The sequence below is a fragment of the Trachypithecus francoisi genome, unplaced genomic scaffold (genome assembly GCF_009764315.1).
Source record: "Trachypithecus francoisi isolate TF-2019V2 unplaced genomic scaffold, Tfra_2.0 Contig01705, whole genome shotgun sequence".
Lineage (NCBI taxonomy): Eukaryota > Metazoa > Chordata > Mammalia > Primates > Cercopithecidae > Trachypithecus > Trachypithecus francoisi.
Window position 1 is genome coordinate 397,528 of NW_022681450.1, and position 16,821 is coordinate 414,348.

A 16,821-nucleotide genomic window follows, 5' to 3' on the forward strand; every position below is an offset into this window, starting at 1 on the left:
CCACCCGCGAGCCTCGCAGCCAATCAGCAGCGGCCGGGGCGGTGCAATGACCTCACCGGCTCTACTCTCTTACCCCTCCCCCATGTGGTTGTTGCTGCCGGTAGACAGAGTAGGGAAGTTTGGGTTGGGGGAGGGGAGGCGAACCAGTGATGTCACCTTTCCCCTTCTTGATTGGCTGCCGGGTGGTCGGAACTACGACCAATCGACGGTCTCGAAAAGTCTGGCGCGGCCCCGCGGAAAGCACTGTTGCCACCGGGAGGGGAGAGAACGCGCGCTTGTGGGGTGTCGCGCGCTGCAGTATAGGCAACGCGCGCGGCCTGGGGCCCGGGGGACAGGTCACCTCCTGCAAGAGTTTGACATTTAGGACAGCGCAGTTTGACAGCCCACTAGGCATTGGGACAGGGGGCCGAGATGAGGAAATGCAGCGCTTCTTGGGGCGTCGCACTGCATTACGTGGAGAGCCACACTTTGTGGGTGTACGCCCCTGGCGGAGGGAGATTTTTAAAGATCCTAGGGGTAGGGGGTATCACACTGGAGTGGAGGAGGACAGGGAGATGCCCTGTTTGTAGTAGATGCCTGCTGCCCCGATACGAGTTTACAACCAGGTGTGAACCTGTCTGCAATGCATTTATGCCTTCCACCTTGTATTTGCCCTGGTCCGAGGCTAATGGGAAGCCATATGGGTTACGCTGGCCGCAGGGAGGGTTTCTTTTGCCTGTGACAGGTTCAAATTCCACACTGGAATTCACACCATTTGTGAGGAAACTGCATCCAGTCTATGGCAAGTCATACTGTCCACGAAACACTCAAACTACGTGTGAAAGAATGTGCTAGGGCATAGAGCTAGTTCACAGCATAGAAGAAATATCGGTTGTCCAATGGGGTTCATGGACTATGAAGGATATTCACATCGATGAGAAAGTCACACTGTTCACAAATTATTTGTCTTGAGATTGGCGGAAATTCACTGTCCACAAGGAGTTCACACTCGGAAGGAATCTTATACCCTACACTGTTATATTGTATTTTTTTATTTTTATTTTTTTTCCCCGAGACGGAGTCTTGCTCTGTCGCCCAGACTGGAGTGCAAATGGTGTGACCTCGGCTTACTGCAACTTCTGTCTCTTGGGTTCTAGGGATTCTCCTGCCTACGCCTGCTGAGTAGCTGGGATTACAGGCACGCACCACCACACCCGGCTAATTTTTGTATTTTTAGTAGACACGGAGTTTCACCATGTTGGTCAGGCTAGTCTTGAACTCCTGACCTCGTGATCCGCCCGCCTCAGCCTCCCCAAGTATTGGGATTACAGGCATGAGCCACTGCGCCCGGCCCTGTTATATTATTTATACAATCTTAAACTTATCATACTCCTAGTACTATTGTAATATAATTTTATTTATTTATTTATTTTTTTAATTGAATTTTTTTTTTTGAGACGGAGTCTCGCTCTGTCGCCCAGGCTGGAGTGCAGTGGTGCGATCTCGGCTCACTGCAACTTCTGCCTCCTAGGTTCAAGCGATTCTCATGCCTTAGCCTCCTGAGTAGCCGGGATTACATGCGCGTGCCACCATGCCCCGCTAATTTTTGTATTTTTAGTAGAGACGGGGTTTCACTGTTTTGGTCAAGCTGGTCTTGAACTCCTGACCTCATGACTCGCCCACCTCAGCCTCCCAAAGTGCCGGGTTTACAGGCGTGAGCCGCTGTGCCTGGCCTAATTCTATTTATTTTTGTTTTATTTTAATTTTTTTTCAGACAGGGTCTCACTCTGTCGCCCAGGCTGGAGTGCAGTGGCAGCATCATAGCTCACTGCAACCTTGAATGCTTGGGTTTAAGCAATCCTCCTGCCTCAGCCTCCTGAGTAGCTGGGACCACAGGCATGCACCACCATGCCCTGCTAATTTTTTTTTTTTTTTTTTTTTGTAGCGATGGAGTCTTGCTATGTTGTCTAGGCTGGTCTCCAATTTCTAGCCTCAAGCTATCCTTCCATCTTGGCCTCCCAAAGTGCTGGGATTATAGGAATAAGCCACTGCGTCTAGCCTTTAATGTAATCCTAAAGGATAATTCATCCTTCCATGTTGGGTGGACCCGGAGTTGAGGGAGGTTTGACAAAGCAGTTTATATTGTGCACATTGGGTAGATGCTGAATCTGGGGGAAATTTACACTCAAGAGAGTGTGCACTGTCTGTAGGTAGCCCCATGGGGAGTGGTTCATGGTATCACAAAAGGGGTTCACAGCAGCCACAGAAAGTTCTCCATGCATGGAGATGTGCCCTGTCTGTGTTAACTTTGTCATGGATACGAAGAGATTACACTGTCTGTGGGGAAGCTCATAAGGGGCAGGAGTTCACATTGTCCATGGGAGCTTACATTATGTTTGGGGGAGATTTTTATTGATTAAGGTAGGATTTCATGTTCCACAGTCGGTTTGCATCAGGTGTGAGGGAGAATTAGACTTTTAGCAGAGAGGTGTGTACTCTGCATGAGGGAACTCTGCATGAGGGAACTTGGCCTAGGGAATCTGCTGCAGTGAAAGGAGGTCTTGACTGTCAGTTGAACGGCTTTTCTCTGGCTGTGGTAAATTTATAATGTCCGTGTAGGGATCCCCACTGCTTACAAGAGTTATACCATGTTGGGATGCTGAGAAGGCAGATCACTTGAGGTCAGGAGTTCAAGACCAGCCTGGCCAACATGGTGAAACCCATCTCTACTAAAAATACAAAAATTCGGCCGGGCGCGGTGGCTCAAGCCTGTAATCCCAGCACTTTGGGAGGCCGAGACGGGCGGATCACGAGGTCAGGAGATCGAGACCATCCTGGCTAATACGGTGAAACCCCGTCTCTACTAAAAAATACAAAAAACTAGCCGGGCGACGAGGCGGGCGCCTGTAGTCCCAGCTACTCGGGAGGCTGAGACAGGAGAATGGTGTGAACCCGGGAGGCGGAGCTTGCAGTGAGCTGAGAGCCGGCCACTGCACTCCAGCCTGGGTGGCAGAGCAAGACTCCGTCTCAAAAAAAAAAAAAAAAAAAAAAAAAAAAAATACAAAAATTCGACTGAGTGTGATGGCTCACGCCTGTACTCCCAGCACTTTGGAAGGCCAAGGTGGGTGGATCACCTGAGATCGGGAGTTTGAGACCAGCCTGGCCAACATGGTAAAACCCCATCTCTGCTAAAAATGCCACAAAAATTAGCCAGCCATGGTGACGGGTGCCTGTAATCCCAACTACTCAGGAGGCAGAGGCAAGAAAAACGGTTGAGCCCAGGAGACGGAGGTGGCAGTGAGCTGAGATTGTGCCATTGCATTCCAGCCTGAGCAACAGAACAAGACTCTGTCTCCAAAAAATAAAAATGCAGGCCAGGCGCGGTGGTGCATGCCTGTACTCCCAGCACTTTAGGAGGCCAAGGCAGGCAGATTGTGAGGTCAGGAGATCGAGACCATCCTGGCTAACACGATGAAACCCCATCTCTACTACAAATACAATAAATTAGCCAGGTGTGGTGGCATGCGCCTGTAGTCCCAGCTACTTGGGAGGCTAAGGCAGGAGAATCACTTGAACCCAGGAGGCAGAGATTGCAGTGAGCTGATATTGCACCACTGTACTCCAACTTGGGTGGCAGAGCGAGACTCCATGTCAAAAAAAAAAAAAAAAAAAATTAGCCAGGCGTGGTGGCACGCATCTGTAATCCCTGCTACTCAGGAGGCTGAGGCAGGAGAGTGTCTTGAACCCGGGAGGTGGAGATCACAGTGAAGTGAGATTGCACCACTGCTCCAGCCTGGGCAACAAAGTGAGACTCAGACTCAAAAAAGAGAAAAAAAAAAAGAAAGAAAAAAAGAGTTATAGCGTGCATAATAAATACATGAAGGAAACCTGTAAATGGGAATTCACACTGTCCAAGGCCTGTTTCCCCGGTCATTGAGGAAAAGTGTGCACAGGGAGCTGCACCCTGCCCCTGGGAGAATTACATAAACCATAGTTAACTTAGTTACACAGTTAATTGAAATTACACTGTCATGTGGGGTAAGGGGTGATGCTACAGAAGGCAGGATAGCACAGGCTTAGCCAGACTGCCTAAGGTAAAATCCCAGCTGGGCTTTTTCCCAGCTGTGTGACATTGGGAAAGTTACTTAATCTCTCTGTGTCTTGATTTCCACCCTTGTAAAAAGGGATAATAAAATAACCTTAAGCAGTAAACCGCAGGACCTTTTTTTTTTTTTTTTTTTTTTTTTTTGAGACAGAGTCTTGCTCTGTCGCCCAGGCTGGAGTGCAGTGGCGCGATCTCGGCTCACTGCAAGCTCCGCCTCCCGGGTTCACACCATTCTCCTGCCTCAGCCTCCTGAGTAGCTGGGACTACCGGTGCCCGCCACCATGCCCAGCTACTTTTTTGTATTTTTAGTAGAGATGGGATTTTACCAAGTTAGCCAGGATGGTCTTGATCTCCCGACGTTGTGATCCACCTGCCTCGGCCTCCCAAAGTGCTAGGATTACAGGTGTCAGCCACCGCGCCCAGACTGCAGAACTTTAGTTTATTTACTTATTTCTTTTGAGTAGCTGAGACTACAGGCGCACGCCATGATGTCCAGTCAATTTTTGTATTTTTAGTAGAGACAGAGTTTCACCACGTTGACCACATGGTCTCAATCTCTTGACCTCATGATCTGCCTTCCAAAGTGATGAGATTACAGGTGTGAGCCACCACACACAGCTGGGTTTTTTTTTTTTTTTTCTGTTTTGAGACATAGTCTTGCCCTGTTGCCCAGGCTGGAGTGCCCTGGTTCAATCTTGGCTCACTGCAGCCTCCGCTTCCTGGGTTCAAGCAGTTCTCCTGTTTCAGCCTCTCAAGTAGCTGGGACTACAGGCACTTGCCACCATAGCCAGCTAATTTTTTTTTTTTTTTTTTGAGACAGAGTCTCGCTCTGTCTCCCAGGCTGAAGTGCAGTGGCACAATCTTGGCTCACTGCAAGCTCCACCTCCCAGGTTCACGCCATTCTCCTGCCTCAGCCTCCTGAGTAGCTGGGACTACAGGTGCCCGCCACCACGCCCGGCTACTTTTTTAATAGAGACGGGGTTTCACCGTGTTAGCCAGGATGGTCTCAATTTCCTGACCTCATGATCCGCCTGCCTTGGCCTCCCAAAGTGCTGGGATTACAGGCGTGAGCCTCCGTGCCCAGCCAAGTCATAGTGTTTTTTTAATCTCTGTGTGTATAGAAGGGATACTGGGTAAATTTTTTTTGTTTTGGCTCTTTTGAGATGGATTGTCGCTCTTGTTGCCCAGGCTGGAGTGCAATGGCACGATCTCTGCTTACCACAACTTCCACCTCCCGGGTAAGCAGTTCTCCTGCCTCAGCCTCCCGAGTAGCTGGGATTACAGGCATGCGCCACCACCCCTAGCTAATTTTATATTTTTAGTAGAGACAGAGTTTCTCCATGTTGGTCAGGCTGGTCTCAAACTCCCGACTTCAGTTGATCTGCTCGCCTCGGCCGCCTAAAGTGCAGGGATTACAGGCATGAGCCACCGCACCTAGCCATTTTTTGTTTTTTCTTTTGAGACAGGGTCTTAGTCTGTTGCCCAGGTTGGAGTACAGTGGCGTGATCTAAGCTGACTGCAGCCTCTGCCTCCTGGGCCTAAGTGATCCTCTCATCTCAGCCTCCCCAGGAGCTGGGACTACAGGCATGCACCACCATGCCTGGCTAATTATCATTTTTAGCAGAGATGGTCTCCCTCTGTTGCCCTGGCTGGTCTCAAACTCCTGGACTCAAGCGATCCACCTGTCTCAGCCACCCAAAGTGCTGGGATTACAGGTGTGAGCCACTGTGGCTGGCTGCTATTGGTAACTTTTTTTTTCTGAGACGGGGCTTCTCAGCTTACTGCAACCTCCACCTCCCGGGTTCAAGCGATTCTCCTGCCTCATCCTCCTGAGTAGGTGGGATTACAGACATGCATCACCACACCCAGCTAATTTTTGTATTTATTGATTGATTTTTTTAATTAATTTTTTTTTTTTTTGAGACGGAGTCTTGCTTTTGTCACCCAGGCTGGAGTGCAGTGGCACGATCTCAGCTCACTGCAAGCTCCGCCTCCCAGGTTCACGCCATTCTCCTGCCTCAGCCTCCCAAGTAGCGGGGACTGCAGGTACCTGCCACCACGCCCAGCTAATTTTTTCACATTTTTAGTAGAGACGGGGTTTCACTGTGTTAGCCAGGATGGTCTCGATCTCCTGACCTCGCGATCCGCCCACTTTGGCCTCCCAAAGTGCTGGGATTACAGGTGTGAGCCATCACACCTGCCTTTTTTTTTTTAGTAGAGATGGGGTTTCACCATCTTGGGCAGGCTGGTCTCCAACTCCTGACCTCGTGATCCGCCCACCTCAGCCTCCCAAAGTGCTGAGATTACAGGCCTGAGCCACCATGCCCAGCCAGGTAACTTTTTTTTTTTTTTTTTTTTTTTTTTTTTTTGAGACGGAGTCTTGCTCTGTCGCCGGGGCTGGAGTGCAGTGGCCGGATCTCAGCTCACTGCAAGCTCCGCCTCCCGGGTTCACGCCATTCTCCTGCCTCAGCCTCCCGAGTAGCTGGGACTACAGACGCCCGCCACCTCGCCCGGCTAGTTTTTTGTATTTTTTAGTAGAGACGGGGTTTCACAGTGTTCGCCAGGATGGTCTCGATCTCCTGACCTCGTGATCCGCCCGCCTCGGCCTCCCAAAGTGCTGGGATTACAGGCTTGAGCCACCGCGCCCGGCCGCCAGGTAACTTTTTATAGAAGAACTAAGACTGTTGGTGGCGGGGGGGTTCATGGAATTTTATGAAGGTTACAAAGGTCCAGAGGGTTTCTTTTTGTTTTTCTTTTTAATATTTGTTTTTTTTGTTGTTGTTGTTGTTCTGTTTTATTTTGTTTTGAGACGGGGTCTTGCTCTGTTGCCCAGGCTGCAATGCAGTGGTGCCATCTCGGCTCACTGCAACCTCGGCCTCCTGGATTCATGCCATTCTCATGCTTCAGCCTCCTGAGTATCTGGGACTACAGGTACCCGTCACCACACCTGGCTAAATTTTTTTATTTTTTATTTTTTTTATTTTTAGTAGAGATGGGGTTTCATCGTGTTAGCCAGGATGGTCCCGATCTTCTGACCTCATGATCCGCCCAACTTGGCCTCCCAAAGTGCTGGGATTACAGGCGTGAGCCACCGGGCTCAGCCTGTTTTTGTTTTTTCTTTTAGGGACCAGGTCTCACTACATTGCCCAGGCTGATCTTGAACTCCTGAGTTCGAGCCATTCTCCCGCCTTGGCCTCCCAAAGTGGTGGGAATAAACAGGTGTGAACCATGGCCCAGAGGGCTTCAAGAGAACATGGAGTTTCTACCTGTGTATGGGAAATAATTACCTCATCCATGACCTAATGAAACTGACATACCACGCAGGGCAGGGTGCTGTAGCTCTCACACCTGTAATCTCAGCACTTTGGGAGGCCCACATAGGCAGATCACTTGAGGTTAGGAGTTCAAAACCAGCCTTGCCAACATGATGAAACCCCATTTCCACTAGAAATACAAAAAAAAAAAGGTTGGGAGCTGTGGCTCACTCCTGTAATCCTAGCACTTTGGGAGGCCAAGGCATGTGAATTACCGGCGGTCAGGAGTTCGAGACTAACCTGCCCAACGTGGTGAAACCTGTCTCTACTAAAAACACAAAAATTAGCCAGGCATGGTGGCAGGCACCTGTAATCCCAGTTACTAGGGAGGGTGGGGCAGGAGAATCGCTTGAACCGGAGAGGCGGAGGTTGTAGTGAGTTGCGATCGTGCCATTGCACTCCAACTGGGGGCGACAAGAGTGTAACTCTGGGCCAGGCACAGTGGCTCACGCCTGTAATCCCAGAACTTTGGGAGGCCGAGGTGGGTAGATCACGAGGTCAGGAGATCGAGACCATCCTGGCTAACATGGTGAAATCCCGTCTCTACTAAAACTACAAAATATTATCTAGGCATGGTGGCGGGCGCCTGTAGTCCCAGCTACTCGGGAGGCTGAGGCAGGAGAATGGCGTGAACCTGGGAGGCAGAGCTTGCAGTGAACTGAGATTGCGCCACTGCACTGGTGTCTCGCTCTGTTGCCCGGACTGGAGTGCAGTGGCATGATCTGGGTTCACTGCAACATCTGCCTCCTTGGATCAATCAATTCTCCTGCCTTAGCCTCCAGAGTAGCTGGGACTACAGGTGCATGCCACTACGCCCAGCTAATTTTTTGTATTTTCAGTAGAGATGGGGTTTCACCGTGTTAGTCAGGATGGTCTCCATCTCCTGACCTCGTGATACGTCCACCTCGGCCTCCCAAAGTGATGGGATTATAGACGTGAGCCACCCCGCCCAGCTAATATTACAAACCTATTCTATGACACTCACTGGTCTAAGCACTGTTGATAAGGCAGTGAAAAATATAGACTGAATCCAGCTCAGCTCAGTGGTTCACATCTGTAATTCCAACACTTTGGGAGGCTGAGGCGCGTGGATCACTTGAGGTCAGGAGTTTCAGACCAGCCTGACCTGTAATCCCAGCTACTCAGGAGGCTGAGGCAGGAGAATTGCTTGAATCTGGGAGGCAGAGGTTGCAGTGAACCAAGATTGCACCACTGCACTCCAGCCTGGGCAACAAGAACGAAATTCTGTCTCAAAAAAATATAAATAAATAAGCTGGATACAGTGTCTCCCGCTTGTAATCCCAGCACTTTGGGAGGCTGAGGTGGGAGGATCACTTGAGTCCAGAAGTTTGATACCAGCCTGAGCAACACGGCGAGAGAAAAATTAGCTGGGAGTGGCTGGGCATGGTGGCTCACGCCTGTTAATCCCAGCACTTTGGGAGGCTGAGGCAGGCAGATCACAAGGTCAGGTGTTTGAGACCAGCCTGGCCAAAATGGTGGAACCCCATCTCTACTAAAAATACAAAAATTAGTTGGGCATGGTGGCGGGTGCCTGTAGTCCCAGCTACACGAGAGGCTGAGGCAGGAGAATCCCTTGAACCCGGGAGGCAGAGGTTGCAGTGAGCTGAGATCGCTCCATTGCACTCCAGCCCGGGCGACAGAGCAAGACTCCGTCTCAGAAAAAAAAAAAAAAAAATTAGCCAGGAGTGGTAGCATGTGACTTGGTCCCAGTTACTTGGGAGGCTGAGGTAGGAGGAGGCTTGAGCCTGACAGGCGGAGTTTGCAGTGAGCTGAGATGGCGTCACTGCACTCCAGCCTGGGCAACAGAGCCAAACCCTATCTGAAAAAAAGGAAAAAAAAAAAAAAAAAAAGTAGCTGATTCTAGAATAGTCAAAGGTAGAGCTGGTGGAAATTCCCTTCAGATTGGATATCGGATGAGAGAAAGGGGGCAAGGATGACTCCAAGGTATTCAGCCTGAGCAGCCAGCAAAATGGAATTGCAATTTACTGAGATGGGGAAGCCTGTGGGGGCAGCTGGGGGGAGTTCAGGAAAACCATTTTTGATTTGGCAAGCTTGAGAAATTCAAATAGACACACTGGTGAGGTTGTTGGATGTGCCAGATTGGAGTTAAGGGGAGAGTCAAGACTGAGATACAAATGTGGGCGGAGGCCGGGTGTGGTGGTTCACAGCTGTAATCCCAACACTATTGGGAGGCTGAGGTGGGAGCATCACTTGAGCCCAGGAGTTCAAGACCAGTCTGGCCAACATAGTAAGATCCCCATCTCTCCAAAAAGATACAAAAATCAGCCAGGTGTGGTGGTGCACAGCTGTAGTCTCAGCTGCTCAGGAAGCTGAGGTGGGAGGATCACCTGAGACCGAGGATGTCAAGTCTGCTGTGAGCTGTGATCGCACCACTGCACTCCAGCTGGATAACAGAGTGAGACCCTGTCAAGAAAGAAAAAGAAGAAAGAAAGAGAGAGATCAGACACACACACACACACACACACACACACACACACACAGAGAGAGAGAGAGAAGGAGAGAAGAGAGAGATAAACAAGTAAATAAATAAATGAATGTGGGTGTAATCACCACAGAGATAACATCCATCATGGGACTGGTGGAGGTTATCAAGGGAACGAGTCTAGACAGAGGAGAAAAGAGAGATCTGATCCCTGGTGCCTTCAGCATCTCCGGTCAGGGAAATGCAAAAGATGGTACTCTAAGGGGGTGACATTCTCTTTAGAGGTGGTCACACTGTTTATGGTTAGCTGTAACATGAGATGAGTCATACTATTCATTTTTAAAATTTTTGTTTGTTTTGATAGAGAACACTGCAACAGGGTTTTGCAGAGGGGGAGAGATTGGACTCAATCCCTGGCATCACAGTAGTTTTTTTTTCTTAAGAAACAGGGTTTTGGGCCAGACGCGGTGGCTCAAGCCTGTAATCCCAGCACTTTGGGAGGCCGAGACAGGCGGATCACAAGGTCAGGAGATCGAGACCATCCTGGCTAACCCAGTGAAACCCCGTCTCTACTAAAAAATACAAAAAACTAGCTGGGCGAGGTGGCGGGCGCCTGTAGTCCCAGCTACTCGGGAGGCTGAGGCAGGAGAATGGCGTAAACCCAGGAGGCGGAGCTTGTAGTGAGCTGAGATCCGGCCACTGCACTCCAGCCTGGGTTACAGAGCGAGACTCCGTCTCAAAAAAAAAAGAAAAAGAAAGGAAACAGGCTTTTGGCTGGGCGCAATGGCTCATGGCAATGGCTCATGCCTATAATCCCAGCACTTTGGGAGGCGGAGATAGGCGGATCACGAGGTCAGGAGTTCAAGACCAGCCTGCCCAACACGGTGAAATCCCGTCTCTACTAAAAACACAATAATTAGCCGGGCGTGGTGGCAGGTACCTGTAATCCCAGGTACTCGGGAGGCTGAGGCAGAAGAATCGCTTGAACCCGGGAGGTGGTGATTGCAGTGAGCCAAGATGGTGCCGTTGTACTCCAGCTCTGGGCTGCAGGGCAAGACTCTGTCTCACAGGGGAAAAAAAAGAAACAGGGTTTTCAGCCAGGTGTGGTGGCGAGTGCCTGTAATCCCAGCTACTTGGGAGACTGAGGCAGGAGAATTGCTTGAACCCAAGAGGCGGAGGTGGCAGTGAACGGAGATCGTGCCACTGCACTCCAGCCTGGGTGACAAGAGCGAAATTCCACCTCAAGAAAAAAGCTGGGCACAGTGGCTCACGCCTGTAATCCCAACACTTTTGAAGGCCGAGACAGGCAGATCACGAGGTCAGGAGATTGAGACCATCCTGGTTAACACAGTGAAACCCCATCTCTACTAAAAATACAAAAAATTAACTGGGCGTGGTGGCAGGCGCCTGTAGTCCCACCTACTCAGCAGGCTGAGGCAGGAGAATGGGGTGAACCCAAGAGGCAGAGCTTGCAATGATCCAAGATCGCGCCACTGCACTCCATCTAGCCTGGGCGACAGAACCAGACTCTGTCTCAAAAATAAAATAAAATAAAATAAAATAAAATAAAATAAAATAAAATAAAAGAATGCTGGGTGTAGTGGCTCACGCCTGTAATCCCAGCACTTCAGGAGGCCAAAGAGGGTGGTTACCTGAGGTCAGGAGTTTGAGACCAGCCTGGCCATCATGATGAAACACTGTCTCTACTAAAAATAAAAAAATAAAAAATAAATAAATAAACTTAGCTGGGCGTGGTGGTGTGTGCCTGTAATCCCAGCTACTTGGGAGGCTGAGACAGGAGAATCACTTGAACACAATCTTGGCTCACTGCAACATCTGCCACCTGGGTTCAGGTGATTCTCCTGCCTCAGCCTTCTGAGTAGCTGAGATTACAGGCACCCGAAACCACATCCAGCTAATTTTTGTACTTTTAGTAGAGACAGGTTTCACCATGTTGGCCAGGCTGGTCTTGAACTCCTGACTTCAGGTGATCCACCAGCCCACCTCAACCTCCCAAAGTGCTGGGATTACAGGCGTGAGCCACCGCACCTGGCCAATGTTTCACCATCTCTACCGTGTCTGAGAGTGGGTATCAGTGTTGATAAAGCAATTGGAGTCACATAGACCACTGAAAGGTTACAATATCCATGGACACGTTTGCACAAACCACCAAACTTATGAGGCCCAGGCGACATTTTCACGAGGGACTTTCACTCTCTGCGGATCATTCAGATTCTCCCATGAGGCATGCCGATCATCCGTGACTGTGTTTCATAGAAACAGTGAGTTTGAGCCATCCATCTGGGTCAGAGTGGGATTATGACATTAATACACAGTTTCACACTCAGTGCTGTATGCTTTATTTTTTTTAATTTTATTTTTAAGAGAAAAGGTCCCTTAATACCTAGGTGATGGGTTGATAGGTGCAGTAAACCACCATGGTGCACGTTTACCTATGTAACAAACCTGCATGTCCTGCACATATATCCCAGAACTTAAAATATAAATAAAAAAAAAAGAAAAATAAAACATAAGCCTGGGCTGCCCTTTGGACATCACGGACACAGATCTGTCAATAAGAACCATCCTCTCAGCCAGGCTTGGTGGCTCATGCCTGTAATCCCAGCTCTTTGGGAGGCTGAGGTGGGCAGATCACCTGAGGTCAGGAGTTTGAGACCAGCCTGGCCAACATGGAGAAATCCCGTCTCTACTAAAAATACAAAGTCAGCCAGGCGTGGTGGCACATGCCTGTAATCCTGGCTACTGGGGAGGCTGAGGCAGGAGAATTGCTTGAACCCAGGAGGGAGAGGTTGCAGTGAGCTGAGATCCTGCAACTGCACTGCATCCTGGGCAACAGAGGGAGACTCCATCTCAAATAAATAAATAAATTTTTTGTAGAGACAGTCTCACCATGTTGCCCAGGCTGGTCTCGAATTCCTGGCCTCATTAAATTCTCCTGCTTCAGCCTCCCAAAGTGCTGGGATTACATGTGTCAGACACAAACTGCAACCAGCTTGTTTATTGCTGTTTACTCCAACTGTTGTTACAGTTGGAGTCTGTAGGGTAGAGTGCTCTTGTTATCCATGAGGCATAGAGTTCACTCTGCTAATAATTATTAACAGTATTTATTGCATACTTCACATCTCTGATTTTTCTTTTTTCTTTATATATATATATATATTTTTTTTTTTTTTTTTTTGAGACGGAGTCTTGCTCTGTCGCCCAGGCTGGAGTGCAGTGGCAGGATCTCAACTCACTGCAAGCTCCGCCTCCCGGGTTTACGCCATTCTCCTGCCTCAGCCTCCGGAGTAGCTGGGACTACAGGCGCCCGCTACCTCGCCCGGCTAGTTTTTTTGTATTTTTAGTAGAGACAGGGTTTCACCGTGTTAGCCAGGATGGTCTCGATTTCCTGACCTCGTGATCCGCCCGTCTCGGCCTCCCAAAGTGCTGGGATTACAGGCTTGAGCCACCGCGCCCGGCCTATATATATATTTTTTTAAGACAGAGTGTCGCCCTGTCACTCAGGCTGGAGTGCAATAGCATGATCTTGTCTCACTGCAACCTCCGCCTCCGGGGTTCAAATGATTCTCCTGCCTCATCCTCCTGAGTAGCTGGGACTATAGGCGCCCCCCCACCACGCCCAGCTAATTTTTTTGTATTTTTAGTAGAGACGGGGTTTCACTGTGTTAGCCAGGATGGTCTCGATCTCCTGACTTCGTGATCTGCCCGCTTCGGCCTCCCAAAGTGCTGAAAAACAAAAAAAGAAAAAATAAATAAATAAAAAGGCCAGGCGCGGTGGCTCATGCCTGTAATCCCAGCACTTTGGGAGGCTGACGCGGGTGGATCAGCTGAGGTCAGGAGTTCAAACCCAGCCTGACCAACATGGAGAAACCCCGTCTCTACTAAAAATACAAAATTAGCCGGGCGTGGTGGCGCAAGCCTGTAATCCCAGCTACTCAGGAGGCAGGAGAGTAGGATAATCCTGAGGTAGGAGAATCGCTTGAACCTGGAAGATGGAGGTTGCGGTGAGCCGAGATGGTGCCATTGCACTCCAGCCTGGTCAACAAGAGCAAAACTCTGTCTCAAAAAAAAAAAAAAAAAAAAAAAAAAAATTAGCTGGGCATGGTGGTGGGTGCCTGTAATTCCAGCTACTCAGGAGGCTGAGATAGGAGAATAGCTTGAACCCGGGAGGCAGAGGTTGCAGTGAGCCGAGCCGAGATCGTGCCATTGCATTTACAGCCTGGGTGACAAGAGCAAAACTCCATCTTACTGGGCATGGTGGCATGTATCTGTAGTCCCAGCTACTCAGGTAGCTGAAGTGGGAGGATTGCTTGAGGTAAGGAAGCTGAGGCTTTAGTGAGCCATGATTGTGCCACTGCAATCCATCCTGGGCAATACAGTGAGACCCCCATCTCAAAAAAAAAAAAAAAAAAAAGAGGTGACCTAACTGAGTTCACTCGCGCTGTCAGAGACAAGAAGTAGCAAAGGTTGGGTGTAAATCAGATCTCTGTCTTGGTGATGGGAGGGTAGGGGTCACTGGGTTTGTTACTGATGTGTTATCTTTTTTTTTTTTTTTTGGAAACTGAATTTCGCTCTCATTGTCCAGGCTCCAGTGCAATGGCACGATCTCTGCTCACTGCAACCCCTGCCTCTCGGGTTCAAGCGATTCTACCTCAGCCTCCCCAGTGGCTGGGATTACAGGCATGTGGCACCACGCCCGGCTAATTTTTTGTATTTTTAGTAGAGATGGGGTTTCTCCATGTTGGTCAGGCTGGTCTCGAACTACTGACCTCAGGTGATCCACCCGCGTCGGCCTCCCAAAGTGCTGAGATTACAGGCGTGAGCCACCGCGCCTGACCTTTTTATTTATTTGTTTATTTTATTTTATTTTTATTTTTTTTCAGACGGAGTCTCGCTCTGTCGCCCAGGCTGGAGTGCAGTGGCGCGATCTCGGCTTACTGCAAGCCCCGCCTCCCGGGTTCACGCCATTCTCCTGCCTCAGCCTCCCAAGTAGAAGGGACTATAGGCGCCTGCCACCGCGCCCGGCTAATTTTCTATACTTTTAGTAGAGACGGTTTTAGATTTCACCGTGTTAGCCATGATGGTCTCCATCTCCTGACCTTGTGATCCGCCGGCCTCGGCCTCCCAAAGTGCTGGGATTACAGGCGTGAGCCACCGCGCCCGGCCTATTCATTTTTAGACGGAGTTTTGCTGTTGCCCCAGGGGGAGTGCAGTGGAGCAATCTCGGTTCACTACAGCCTCCGCCTCCTGGGTTCAAGTGATTCTCCTGCCTCAGCCTCCTGAGTAGCCGGGATTACAGGCGCGCGATCATGCTTGGGAAATTTCTGTATTTGTAGCAGAGATGGGGTTTCACCATGTTGGCCAGGCTGGTCTGGAACTCCTGACCTGAAGTGATCTCCCACCTTGGCTCCCAAAGTGCTGGGATTACAGGCTGCGCCACTGCACCGGGCCCTGATGTAATATCTTTGAAAATCTGCCTTTTTTTTTTTTTTGAAGGGGGTAGTAAAAGAGGTAATAAAGCATAATGGTAAATGGTAAATGTGGTGATTTGGAATTGGTTAGATCTGGGTTCGAATCTTAGTTCCAATACTTCCTGGCTGTAAGATTTAGTGGACTGATTTTCCCTCAGAGAGCATCACTTTCTTTATCTGTAAATGGGGATAACAACAGTAATTCCCCTCGTTGGGATTTTGTGAGGATTAAATGAGAAGATGCCCCTGACAATGCCTGGCCCGGTGCCTGGCACATCATGAACACTCGGAATTCGGGAGCTGTTATTCGAACAATGATGATGATTATTATTGCTGGACCACACCGCTCCCAGAGGGTTACAATATCCGTGGGGGAGCCGTACTGTCCGTAGGCAAGGTTACATAATTCCCCGGGGGTTGTGGGGGAAAGCTTCCCTGGAGCCCTTGGTCTCCCCAAGGAGGAGGCCTGAGACTTTTTTTTTGAGGCACTGGTGAGGAGCCTGTCTAAGGCGGACTAGGTACCCCGCAAGCGAGGAGGCTGGGATTGAAGCCCTAGGTACCGGGAGCCTGAGCTCCGCAGGCCTTCCCTGTCTGTTACTTTTCTGTGTCTCCCCGCCCATTTTCTAGATTTGTCCCCCACCCAGCCCCCCCAACTCCCGCCGGCCACCCATACGCCCTTCTTTGGAACCTCAGAGTCTTTTTTGAGACCCTGTTTCCAGGCTATGCCTGTGAATATTACTTCTATTTGGCCTCTACCCTGCTGCCGGCTCCTGGGCTCCATCAGATCTGCACTGTGATTTCCTGTTTCCCAGAGCCTCAGGCTTCATCCTTCCCTCCCGGTTGAGGCAGAGAACGGAGACTTAACACTTCCCTACGCTCTGGCTTTCGATCTTAAGCCCTGTCTTCCTCTCTCCTGGCGACCCTCAGTGCCCCTTGGGAGCACATTTGTTCAGACTTTGGTCGCCCCCTCGTATCCTGGCCCCGCCTCCGGAACCCCCGGTCCTAGTAGTGGAGGTGGGGGGACCTCCGGCGCCAGCCCTGTCCCCGGGACAGCTGCAGCCTGGGGACGGTGGTGGTGGGGGCTTCCAAATGCATTCTCTCTGGTCACTTCCTCCCCAGCTGGACTGGGGCTATCAGGAAGGCCAAGACCCCATCCCCACAGGAGCGGAGGGCACAGCCGCCTCCCCATTTCCGATGATGGGAAATGCATCCCACCCATTCCACCCCACCCCTGGACAGCTGCCCCCATTCAGGCTCAGGGTTGGGGGGCTGGGTAAAACCAAGCTGGTAATGCCGTGGTCTTGATCATCCTCTAAGGTCCTGACCCTGTCCCTCTGCAGAGAAGATTCTGCCCCCTCCCCACAAAAGTTTCTAACCCCCGCTTCCTCGGAAGGGTCCCCCGTTTTCCCATACAGGCTCCCAAAAGAAACTCTGGAGCCCGCAGTGGGCATAAGAGGAGGAGGGGCA